Source organism: Salvelinus fontinalis, chromosome 34 (assembly GCF_029448725.1).
Source record: "Salvelinus fontinalis isolate EN_2023a chromosome 34, ASM2944872v1, whole genome shotgun sequence".
NCBI classification, from domain to species: domain Eukaryota; kingdom Metazoa; phylum Chordata; class Actinopteri; order Salmoniformes; family Salmonidae; genus Salvelinus; species Salvelinus fontinalis.
In genome coordinates, this window is record NC_074698.1 from 13,381,127 (window position 1) to 13,394,563 (window position 13,437).

Consider the following 13,437-nt stretch of genomic DNA (forward strand, 5'->3'; position numbering starts at 1 on the left):
CCTGTGGATTCTCTTACTGGCTGCTCTCTTCTCCAATCTCTTTCTGTCTATATTTAGAACCGCTGACGACTGACCAGACCTTTAGTAACCTCCCATCCCCCTAATGACGTCTTTGAATGTCACTGGGTGCCGTGGCAACCCTGACTGCTCTGTGAAAGGCCTGGAGGGTTGTCTGCTCATTGGACAGTACACTAGAGCGAACATGACTGATGTTTTTTTTTTGTGCAATTAATGAGTCGTGTAAGTAGCTTATGTGTGTAGCTAGTATCTTCGGAGATATATAGTGTGCGTGTTGTGTGTCTTTCTTTTTAATAGCATTTGAAGCAGTAGGGCAGGAAAGTCTTCCGATCTGTATTTTGTTTATCGTTCATTACAATAAGTAGCCTATAGTAGGGAAATATGAAGTTTGAAATGAAATACCTTTTTCTAATACAGTGCCTTCAAAGTATTCATATCCCTTGATTTACTCCACATTTTGTTTGACTGATTTCAAAATATATATTTCATAATTTTTTTTTATCACCCATCTACACACAATACCCCAGAAGTGTTCGCATTTTAACTATATAATTTGTCTGTCTACCCGGCGGACCTTGAGATCTGTTGCTAAATTGAGTGCGCCCATGGCGCTGGCCAATCTGATAGCTCAAATCAGTGCCTACAAGTTTGATACTAGCCTACGTGAGACTTTTAAACATGACCAGAGAGAGACTGTCAAATAATACAGCAGAGGTGCTGTTTTTATAAGTGAGTTCATGTTTACATTTTTTTTTATTCAGCACTGTCACATTTTTATTCAAAACTATTACAAAACATACAACTCCTACTCGCGCTGCAATGAATGAGTAGCCGAGTGTATAGATTGCCTTGGGTTTTTATTATTAGCAGTTTGTCGTGTCTATTTGAATATTTCACTTTCTCTGGTCATAGGAACAACATTCATTTGTGCTTGAGGCAGATGTGGTGGGACTCGAGTTTCACCATCAGGTGGAAGACTGTGTCCCCTCTCCTCCGGTGAGACTGACCAGAGAAAGGAAGGAGAGAGGGACCACGAGAGGCTGACCCTCTGCTGTTTTTTCCCTCCCTCCGCTGAGATTAATGCTGTGTTCAAAACAGCTAGGAACTTGGACATCTACAACTTCAATGCGCTCAAGCCAACTGGGAACTCGGAATAAAACGAGATCTGACTGGGAAAAATATTGTGTAAAAAAAAAAAAAAAAAAAAAAACGGTCATCCAACTTGGAATTCCAAGGTAGAAACTCTGGCATCTTTCTAGAGCCCTGACTTTCCGACCTGAACATCACTGATGTTGTGATTTTTACGTTCACAGTTGTCTTAATTACCATCAGATGCAGGTAGCTTATCTGTCCAGTAAAATATTCTAAATATTTCAATTTGTTCTCTGCTGTGGCTCGCAAGTGCAACACCAAATGATGATCTATTTTGTTATCAAAGTTCGAGTTTTGAAATATAATGTGGTCTGAGAAGAACAATATTGGCAGGCCAGGCATGTAGCCAATATGCTGTGATAATGTATTAGGCCTGTCTACTGGACAAACCTGATTCCTACAGAAAAGTTTTTATTAGGTTAATGTTAAAAAAAAAATATACAACTTATATTTTTTTTAAACATTACTTTATCACAGCATACCTTTTTTTAATGCAAAGTGATCTTAACTTGAAGGTTGGTGACCATGGCCTCAATGACAAAATGAGAATGTGTTTTTAGACATTTTATTGAAAATGAAATACAGAAATATTACATTTACATATGTATTCACACCCCTGAGTCAATACTTTGTGGAAGTACTTTTGGCAGTGATTACAGCTGTGGCTTTCTGGGTAAATCTCTAAGAACTTTGCACACCTGGATTGTGCAATATTTGCCCATCCATTCTTTTCAAAATTCTTCAAGCTCTGTCAAATTGGTTGTTGATCATTGCAAGACAACCATTTTCAGGTCTTCCCGTAGATTTAAGTCAAAACTGTAACTCGGCACCTCTGGAACATTCACTGTGTTCTTGGTAAGCAACACCAGTGTAGATTTGCCCTTGTGTGTTAGGTTATTGTCCTGCTGAAAGGTGAATTCATCTCCCAGTGTCTGGTGGAAAGCATACTAAACCAAGTTTTCCACTAGGATTTTGTCTGTACTTGGCTCCATTCCGTTTATTTATTTTTTAATCCTGAAACTCCCCAGTCCTTAATGATTGCAAGCATACCCATAACATGATGCAGCCGCCACTATGCTTGAAAATATGGAGACTGGTACTCTGTATATAGCCTTGTTATTGTGTTATTTTTTACTTTAGTTTATATGGTAAATATTTTCTTAACCAACAATGCAGGTTTGTAAGTAAGCATTTTACAGTAAGGTTGTATTTGGCGCATGTGACTTTTAAAATTTTATTTATTGGATTGGATTTGCCACAAACAACATAACGTTTTGTCTTGAATACAGTGTTTTGCCACATTTTTTGCAGTATTGCTTTAGTGCCTTTTTGCAAACAGGATGCATGTTATGAGATTTTAAATACTGTACAGCCTTCTCTTCACTCTGTAATTACTAACCTAATTGACAATGTTGATCCATTCTCCATTTTCTCCTATTACAGACGTTAAACTCTAACTGTTTAAAAGTCACCATTGACCTAATGGTGGAAATCCTTGAGTGGTTTCCTTCCTCTCCGGCAACTGAGTTAGGAAGGATGCCTGCATCTTTGTAGTGACTGGGTGTATTGACACACTATCCGAAGTGTAATTAATAATTCACCATGCTCAAAGGGATATTCATTGTCTGCTTTTTTTTTTTTTTCACATCTACCAAAATGTGCCCTTTGCGAGGCATTGGAAAACCTCTCTGAGTCTGTTTTGAAATTCACTGCTCGACTGAGGGACATTTAGAATTATCTGTGTGTGGGATACAGAGATGAGGTAGTCATTCAAAAATTAAATTAGATGCACCATGCAGAAATCGCTCCACCTTTTCCTGATTGTTAAAATTCGAATTGTTTGCATAATTTCTGTTTGTGACAGAGTCTAGTGTAGAGAATCATTGTACCATTTTATTATTATTATTTTTAAATCACAAATATATTTTCCATAACAGTATTGTATTTTCTACTGTTTGAAGATAATGTGCAAAAACAGGAAGCATAGAAATAACCTGAATTTGTTCGTTTCTCCCAAAAAGTTACATATTGCAGCTTTAAACACTTATTGCACACAGAGCGAGTCCATGCAACTTATTATGTGACTTGTTAAGCGCAATTTTACTCCTGAACTTAGGCTTTCCATAACAAAGGGGTTGAAATACTTACATTTAAGACATTTTTCCAAAAAAATTGAAAAACACCTCCACTTTGACATGATGGGGTTTTGTGTGTGTAGGCCAGTGAAAAATCTCTATTTTTTTAATCTCAATTCCACCTCGACAACATCCGGTGAAATTGCAGAATGCCAAATTCAAAATAAAGAAAGTCATAATAAACATTAATAAAAAATACAAGTGTTATACATCGGCTTAAAGATTAACTTCTTGTTAATCTAGCCGCTTTGTCAGATTTCAAAAAGGCTTTACGGCGAAAAATCGCATGGTATGTTATCTGAGGATAGTGCCCCGCTTACAAAAGCATACAAACATTTTACAACCAAGTAAAGGAATTACAAAAGTCGGGTATAGCGATTTAAAATTCATCACTTACCTTTGAAGATCTTCATATGGTTGCAGTCACAAGAGTCCCAGCTACACAATACATGTTTGTTTTGTTCGATAAAGTCCCTCTCTATATCCCAGAAATTCAGTTTTGTTGGTGCGTTTTGTTCAGTAATCCACTGGCTCAAAGGTGGTCAAAACATGCAGACGAATACAGCCTAATAGTACCGGTAAAGTTCGTTGAAACATGCCAAACGATGTTTAATTAATCCTCAGATTGTCAATTGTCTAAATAATCGATATTTCCACCGGACAATAGCGTATTCAATAGAAAGGAAAAAAATGAAGGGTGCGCAATAGGTAATGCTCTGCATTCTTCCTCAGTCCACTGAGAGAAAGGTCTCATTCTTCTTCATTTTTTAGAAAACAAGCCTGACGCAATGTCTAAAGACTGACATCTAGTGGAAGCCATAGGAACTGCAATCTGAGTCCTAACCCAATAGATACTCTATTAGCATTCAATTGAAAATACCCACATAAAAAAAAATCCCACTTCCTGGATGGATTTTCCTCAGACATTATTTTAACAGTTTTGTAAACTTTGGAGTGTTTTCCATCCAAATCTACTAATAATATGCATATCCTAGCTTCTGGGCCTGAGTAACAGGCAGTTTACATTGGGCACGCTTCTCATCCAGATGTCGAAATACTGCCCCCAAGCCATAAGAAGGTAATTGAGTCTGTAAAACAACAAAGTGGAGAAAGTCAAGGGGTGTTTAATATCAATACTCTCTAATGTTACTGTATGTGGGATTTGTTAATGGGACAATTGATGGCTACAACCATCAAACAAGTAGTAGTAGTAGGTTTAAAGGATAAAAAACAGGTACACATTAGCTAAACTTAGCATTCTATTTATCATTAATTCAGGTAATTTATCGCAATATGGATTTTTCCCATATCGCCCAGCTTTAGTGCTTTGGTTGGGCATATAATACATACAATCTCCAATAGATGAGCCCTCCGTCACTGGGCAAAGACACAATCACAGCCATATTTATAATCTCAGTTTCTTTGTATAATGAGTTAAAACTAAGGGCCTCTTCATGTTCCTTTTGAACATGCTTGTTTCCAGAAAGGTTTTGACTCCGTTCCAATGTGAGTGGCAAGTTCCTATCTTGACTGCAGGAACATATTGATTTGCATCAATCAACACAAGCTAAACAAGCCGCTTACAGACATTCTCTGTTTTCTTTCATTGTTTGACCTTTCTCACATTGTTCCCCCCCAATTTTTTATAGGCTAGCCTATCAAGGCATTCTTACATTACCATTTGTTATGATCAGTAGACCTTTCCACTTGCACAGTTCCTGTCATCCTGTATACGGGTTGAAAATGGCAGTTTGTCATTGATAAGCGGATTGGAACGCAGTGGTTGTAGAGTAACATGCTATACATGACGTCAGAGCTCAGATTCTATGCTTCACAGCACGGTATCGGTTTTGACTGACAGCTATTCTAAACTTGAGCACAGTGCGTGACAAGTTTCTCTCATCCCGCACGCTAAAGGGCTGCATTTACATCCAATTGTCTGGGTGAGGGGAAACGCTGTAGATCGAGAGGAGTTGATGTGTTCTGAAAGATGAGACATTGAGTGTTTTTATAATGCCGCTTTGATGTCATACAAGCAAACCAAACACCTGTGAGTCCAAATGTGCATTTCACATTTCCATATCATAAAACTCATGTCATATACCGTGTCAACGTTTTTGATCACTATGTTTGAGCCAAAGGATGACATGCTGACTGAACTGGCCGTGTTGCGAGCTTTGCATAATTAATTGAGTAGAGAACACGCAATTTTTGTATGAGTTCAAAATTGTACAAAGATATCCAGCAACAAAGAAAAAATGACCATATGCATTTCTGGTCAAATAACAACCCAATGTTTATCTCCCATGTTTCATGTGTGTTGTGCTCGGTCCCCAAATTAATATTGTTAGTTCACCTGCGTGTCATGCACGCGTCTGATCGGGATAGACAAAATCAACATGCAGACGCACACGTGGAGCCGGTTTGGCCAAGGTGTAATACCCTGGGTTGACCTGAACAGAATGAGCCTAGGTTTGTCGTATTGTGAATTTACCGCGGAACACTAACTTGAATGCGCTCATGATTACATTCTATGTGCACCAAAATTGCAATCTGTTTGTCTGAAGTGCCTTTTGAAAGCCTAACACACTAAGATTGTATTTTATGTTGGCAATATAATAAGCTTTCAAATGATGCCTCCCTGACCCAGATGGGGATTTATATTTACACGTTTTGGGATTGCGTAAACAACAACCGTAATTGTGTGAAGGTGGGGATGCAGGTCTGTGTTCCAAACAAAAAACTACAAGTGTGCTTGCCTCAGTTCCTCAATGGCAAAGCTAGGAAAGTTCAAAAAAGCACCTCTATAGTTGAAGGCTCTTTCCTTGTCATAAAAGTGCATGTGGAGAGGTGTGTGGACACTAGTTAGACCTCACTCAAACCCTTCTTGCACCTACTGCAATGAATATTCTTATTATGTAACTGAATGTATACAGAGTATTTTCAGATTTCGTTATTGTCAAATGCTGTGAAAAGTACAGTAAATGTACAAAAAATCAACAGTAATGTTTGGATTCAGACTTGGTGAACTGTTTCCCATCCTTGTCAGTGTTCTATTTCAATTGTCTACCATGGTCATGAATACGTTTTTTTATATTTGTTCTGTTAGAAAAATGTCAATTTGTCCCTATCCATGTAGGCCTTTTGCCACAAGTTTAAGGGGTGACCAGTTGCATATTCCCCAAAAATAAAAAACATTGTCAAGTTCAATTTATTTTTCAATTACCTGATTTTCTAAATGACTTCTGTATCAATTAATATTCCAAATCATCACTTATTTGTAACTCCTCCACATTTCTATGGCTATATTTAGCGTACACTATTTACAATATGACTCGCATCTTAATTGGAATCTCATTCAAGGAAGTAAATAGGGATGTCAATAATGCAGTGTGAAATATTGACAGTTCCGCCGCTTAGAACTCCAAGTGCGGTAAATAAAGTTTTTAGGATAAAGCTATTTATTATCTGAACATTTATTTTAATAAATAAAGGTGTTAGCTGCTTCAGCAGAACATTGCAGAGAATGAGTCATCACTGCGTTCTATTTGAGGAAATTGAATCTCTGACTCCTCGTGTGTGTGTATAGCTTCTATGTGTGTGAGAATTTGCACAGTTGTAGTAAAAGTGAACCTCTTTCTGCTTTGATGTCAGTCAAAAATTAGTTAAGATCTATAATTTATCTACAGTGCATTTGGAAATTATTCAGACCCCTTGACTTTTTCCACATTTTATGTTACAGCATTATTCTAAAATTGATTGAGGGGGGGGAACTCTACACACAATACCTCATAATGAGAAAGCAAATAAATGTTTAGACATTTTTTTTAATATATATATTAATCACATTTACATAAGTATTCAGACCCTTTACTCAGTACTTTGTTGAAGCACCTTTAGCAGCGATTACAGCCTCGAGGCTTCTTGGGTATGACGCTACAAGCTTGGCACACCTGTATTTGGGGAGTTTCTCCCATTCTTCTCTGCAGATCCTCTCAAGCGCTTTCAGGTTGGATGGGGAGCGTCGCTGCACAGCTATTTTCAGGTTTCTCCAGAGATGTTCAAGTCCGGGCTCTGGCTGGGCTACTCAAGGACATTGGGAGATTTGTCCCGAAGCCACTCCTGCGTTGTCATGGCTGTGTGTTTAGGGTCATTGTCCTTTTGGAAGGTGATCTTTCGCCCCAGGCTGAGGTCCTGAGCTCTCTGCAGGTTTTCATCAAGCATCTCTCTGTACTTTGCTTCGTTCATCTTTCCTTTGATCCTGACTATTCCTCCAGTCCCTGCTGCTGAAAAACATCCCCACAGCATGATGCTGGCACCACCATGCTTCACCGTAGGGATGGTGCCAGGTTTCCTCCAGACGTGATGCTTGATATTCAGGCCAAAGAGTTCAATCTTGGTTTCATCAGACCAGAGAATCTTGTTTTTCATGGTCTGAGAGTCTTTAGGTGCCTTTTGGCAAACTCCAATTGGACTGTCATGTGCCTTTTACTGAGGAGTGGCTTCCGTCTGGCCACTCTACCATAAAGGCCTGATTGGTGGAGTGCTGCAGAGATGGTTGTCCTTCTGGAAGGTTCTCCCATCGCCAGAGAGGAACTCTGGAGCTCTGTCAAGAGTGACCATCGGGTTCTTGGTCACCTCCCTGACCAAGGCCCTTCTCCACCGATTGCTCAGTTTGGCTGGGCGGACAGCTCTAGGAAGAGTCTTGGTGGTCCCAAACATTTAAGAATGATGGATGCCACTATGTTCTTGGTGATCTTCAATGCTGACTTTTTTGAGTACCCTTCCCCAGGTCTGAATCGACACAATCTTGTCTCGGTGCTCTACGGACAATTCCTTTGACCTCATGGCTTGGCTTGGTTTGCTCTGCCATGTGGGACCTTTTTATATAGAAGTGTGTGTGCCTTTCCAAATCATGTCCAATCAATAAGTGGACTCCAAGTTGTAGAAACATCTCAAGGATGAACAATGGAAACAGGATGCACCTGAACTGAATTTTGTGTCTCATAGCAATATGTAAATGTTGTATATTTTTTTTTGGGGGGGGGGTTGTGTAGTTATAAAATACAATTGAATTGGTCACATGCTTCGTAGACAGTGGGTGTAGATTAACAGTGAACAGCTTACTTACGGGTCCTTTTCCAACAATGCGGAGTTAAAGAAGAATGTGTATGAAATGGTGATGTGAATAAAAAGAACAAGTACAAATAACATGGCTAAATACAGGGAGTAACAGAACCGAGTTGATATGCAGGGTTATGAGGTAATTGAGGTAGCGATGTACTGTATGTATAGGTAGGGATCAATTGACTAGCAGCGGCTTATGTGGTCTATAAAGTATTAGTAATGGGGGGGAGAAATCAATCGTTACAAATCACAATATTATTTTTGGACGATATTGATATTTGACTCAAGTATATATATTTTTCTACTGTAGGGAGTTAGCTAGCGCTAGTCGTCTGTACCTGCGCCAAAACTCCTGTATTTTCATCCTATAGCTTGATCTCAAGATTATTTTTTAAATAAGCCAATGTGAGCCAATGTTTTTAGCACGTTTATTTCCCTGACTGATAAACTAGTTTTCATTCTCTCTCGTCTCTCTGCAGCATACATATAGTGAGCCATATGTTTGGAACATCAAATTTCAATACATATAGAATCAAGCATTTCGCTACACTCGCATTAACATCTGCTAACCATGTGTATGTGACAAATACAATTTGATTTCATATAGAATCATGATAATTGCAATACATATGCTATTGGCATCTAAGTATTGTGATAATATCTTATCGAAAGGTCCCTGGCAATTCCCAGCCCTATTGGTTAGGTGGGCAAAGAAGCATTTTTGACCAAATTGGGAAATGACAAACTCATCCTCTCTGTATTTCGCTAACAGATAATTGCAAAAAACAATCTCTAACCGTTAGTTTCATAATTACCATTATATTGATAGGGGAGTTCCGCTCAGTAATATAGATCACATTTGACGTAAACCTCAGTGCTCTGACACTGTTGGTGTCAGTTCTACATTTGCGTGCCCTGACGACAGGGCCCGGTCCTCAGCGGGGCAGTTATGATGCACCTCTCTCACAGTAAACTCACCCACTGAGGAAGTGTGAATGGGAATGTCTCGTAAAGGATTTCCATGGAGCTGAATCATTGGAGGCCTTTCCTGCAGTTGCTTGCAGTCAGTCTCTGGTGTTTAAAAAATAAAATAGCGTCAACTGAAGTTGTCCTTCAGTCTTGAGAATTCTCTAGAATTTTCCCAGATTCAGGTGGAATAAGCTCCAGAATATGACCATTTGTCTTTCGCACTGTTGAGGAGTCGTTGATACAGCCTAGCCCAGGGCTATTCAACTATATTCTTACGGGGGCCAGATGTGTTTAAAGAAAATAGGAAAAAAAGTGAATTGCAGGCAGGCCAGACATTTTCCACATGCAGTTATTCTTCGGAAGAAATGCATTAAAAAGCAGCGCGTGCCCACACACCAATAGGGCACTTTTCTTAAAATGAAAGTGGAGGGTGCTCAACCAATGTAAGTTGAGGTGCAACCCAATTTTTTTTTTTTCTCATTGTAAAGAACAAGGCGCAGCGCTCGCTTACGATTTTAGCTACTAAAAGATACGGATCCGCCCCCCTTTTTTAAAATTTTATTATAATTTTTTTTTACTTCCAATTTTCCTCTAAAATGACACCCAACTCTAACTGCCTGTAACTTGGGCTTTGAAGCAAGGATATGCATTTTCTTGGTACCATTTGAAAGGAAACACTGAAAATTGTGGGAATATAGTAGAATATAACACAACAGATCTGGTAAAAGCTTACACAAAGAAAAAACCAAAATTTTTGTACCATCTTAGAAATGCAAGAGAAAGGCCGTAATGTATTATTCCAGCCCAGCTGCAATTTAGATTTTGTCCACTAGATGGCAGCGGTGTATGTGCATAGTTTGACTGATCAAATAAAGCATTGCATTTGTTAAATGTGGTATCAAGACTTCCCAAATATTCCTAATTTGTTTATTAATAACATTTCATGTTCAAAACTGTGCACTCTCCTCAAACAATAGCATGGTATTCTTTCACTGTAAATTGGACAGTGCAGTTAGATTAACAAGAATTTAAGCTTTCTGCCAATATCAGATATGTCTATGTCCTGGGAAATGTTCTTGTTACTTACAACCTCAGGCTAATGTTATATGTTAGCTCAACCGTCCCGTGGAAGGGACACCGATCCCGAAGTTTTAAAAAGATTATTTTAAGTGATTATTTAAAAATAACAATCTGAAAACTAAGCATCTCAATAAATAACACAAACATATGTCAAATCAGGTAATGCCAAAATCCGGTCTGAAGGAAGTATTCTTTGAACTAATTTCCCTCAGTCATTAGGTGTGTTTTATATATTTATTTTTCTCACACTCCCTTCTAACGAGTACTTGTGAGTCTCCGAGGAAACAGAAGGCACATGTGTTGTGGAGTTCAGGAATGGGGTCATAATATTTTATAGTTTAAACTGTTCAAATGCTAGAGCCAAATTCATATGAACAAAAAATTGACACTAGAAACTACACTATAGACAACCACCAAAGTACTTGTCATTTTGGCAGGGATTGTTTTTGCAGGTCTTTTTTAATTAATGTTCAACATTGATCACAGGGCTATATTAATAAATGGGCTGTATCTGGGCTGCCAGTAGAATAGCCCTGGCCTTAAGACTGCAGAGAAATGCAGTCTTGAGACAAATTTCAGTTAGAGCCCAGCTTGATCCACAGCCCAAGATTTACAAAACCTCAGTTTGTTCAGCGTGTTTTGCCTCCCTCCAGGTTTCTTGCAGGTGAGGGTTGTCTATTTGGATTGGTTGGCTCTTAATTGGGTCAAGCCCAGCTTACGCCAAACACAGAGGGCCTCTGTCAAACAAAGTTAGCCGCCAAAGTCCTTGACATTAACTACGCAAGTTCATCCTATGCCCAAAAAATGTACAGAAAAAAAAAAACGTTGCGGCCTCTCCCCACCCCTCCATTTGCCTCAAGCTAATATAAGCCCAATGTACGTCAGGAAGCCAGAAAGATACATTCACCTATAAATAATGGGGGTGAGTGGAGAGGAATGGTAGGAGAAGGGGTTGGATTTTTTTCTCTACTCTTTTCTCCAAAACAGATACCGAGCTGGATCCCACTCTCCTTTTGTCAGGTGGGCTTAGAATTCTCACAAACTGCCTTTTAGCCAATTGTAGTCATGGTCGTTTGGAGTGGCAGGTGGTGCATCCTGTCTATTCACAGCTTAGAGAGCCACAGCTGATCGGAGCTGGTCCGAGCTGGTTGCCCAATGGGGCAGCCCAGTGGCAGAAGTTCAAAAAAGCACCTGGCTCTTGTCAATATGCCAAGCAGCAACTGTCTTTAAATTGGATCATGGATTCTCTGTCTTTAAGAGAAAGTTAACTTCTAATTAAGACTGACTTTTTCATTTTGAATCTGTGTTTGCAATGCATTTCATCGAGGCTTGTGGTCGGAGCTACTGGTTAAGGAGAAGGAGGATGCTTCTTAATTTGCATACATCACTATAGTGAAGGATATTTACCACACACGCACAGTTTGGCTACACGTTTAATAGGGAGCATTTTAGTTGGCACGGATGGAAAGTCCTATCACATCTGCTGTGGTCCAATGGGGACTGGAGAAAGACCCTCTTTGATGGGTCCCCGGCCAAGTTCCTCATAACCATTTGAGTTTAAAATGGCGCTGTGACCATCTGAGAATAAAGTGGCTAACATAGCCAGGAATGGCAGATTCTTTTTTTATTTGCGATTCCTGGTGCAATGTCATCCATTGTTTCACTCCAATCTGAACACAGCAGGCCATTAACAGTTGTTTATTAGCCTAGCTGCTGCCCTTGGTGGAGTCACAGACAATATTATGATAGAAGTGTTATCAATTGCGCCATTTTATTCTGAATCATTTGGCAGTATTGTGTATATATATATATATATACTGCTCAAAAAAATAAAGGGAACACTAAAATAACATCCTAGATCTGAATGAAATATTCTTATTAATTACTTTTTTCTTTACATAGTTGAATGTGCTGACACAAATTATCAATGGAAATCAAATTTATCAACCCATGGAGGTCTGGATTTGGAGTCACACTCAAAATTAAAGTGGAAAACCACACTACAGGCTGATCCAACTTTGATGTAATGTCCTTAAAACAAGTCAAAATGAGGCTCAGTAGTGTGTGGCCTCCACGTGCCTGTATGACCTCCCTACAACGCCTGGGCATGCTCCTGATGAGGTGGCGGATGGTCTCCTGAGGGATCTCCTCCCAGACCTGGACTAAAGCATCCGCCAACTCCTGGACAGTCTGTGGTGCAACGTGGCGTTGGTGGATGGAGCGAGACATGATGTCCCAGATGTGCTCAATTGGATTCAGGTCTGGGGAACGGGCGGGCCAGTCCATAGCATCAATGCGTTCCTCTTGCAGGAACTGCTGACACACTCCAGCCACATGAGGTCTAGCATTGTCTTGCATTAGGAGGAACCCAGGGCCAACCGCACCAGCATATGGTCTCACAAGGGGTCTGAGGATCTCATCTCGGTACCTAATGGCAGTCAGGCTACCTCTGGCGAGCACATGGAGGGCTGTGCGGCCCCCCCGAAGAAATGCCACCCCACACCATGACTGACCCACCGCCAAACCGGTCATGCTGGAGGATGTTGCAGGCAGCAGAACGTTCTCTACGGCGTCTCCAGACTCTGTCACGTGCTCAGTGTGAACCTGCTTTCATCTGTGAAGAGCACAGGGCGCCAGTGGCGAATTTGCCCATTTTGGTGTTCTCTGGCAAATGCCAAACGTCCTGCACGGTGTTGGGCTGTAAGCACAACCCCCACCTGTGGACGTTGGGCCCTCATACCACCCTCATGGAGTCTGTTTCTGACCGTTTGAGCAGACACATGCACATTTGTGGCCTGCTGGAGGTCATTTTGCAGGGCTCTGGCAGTGCTCCTCGTAATCCTCCTTGCACAAAGGCGGAGGTAGCGGTCCTGCTGCTGGGTTGTTGCCCTCCTACGGCCTCCTCCACGTCTCCTGATGTACTGGCCTGTCTTCTGGTAGCGCCTCCATGCTCTGG

The 13,437-nt window shown here is 40.2% G+C and overlaps 1 protein-coding gene across 4 annotated transcripts in view; it reads left to right on the forward strand.

Moving 5' to 3' along the window:
* The window catches only part of LOC129833177 (histone deacetylase 5-like), an 83,592-nt gene that overhangs the window by 15,437 nt on the left and 54,718 nt on the right, over positions 1 to 13,437 (forward strand). The gene's annotated exons all lie outside the window — the stretch shown is intronic.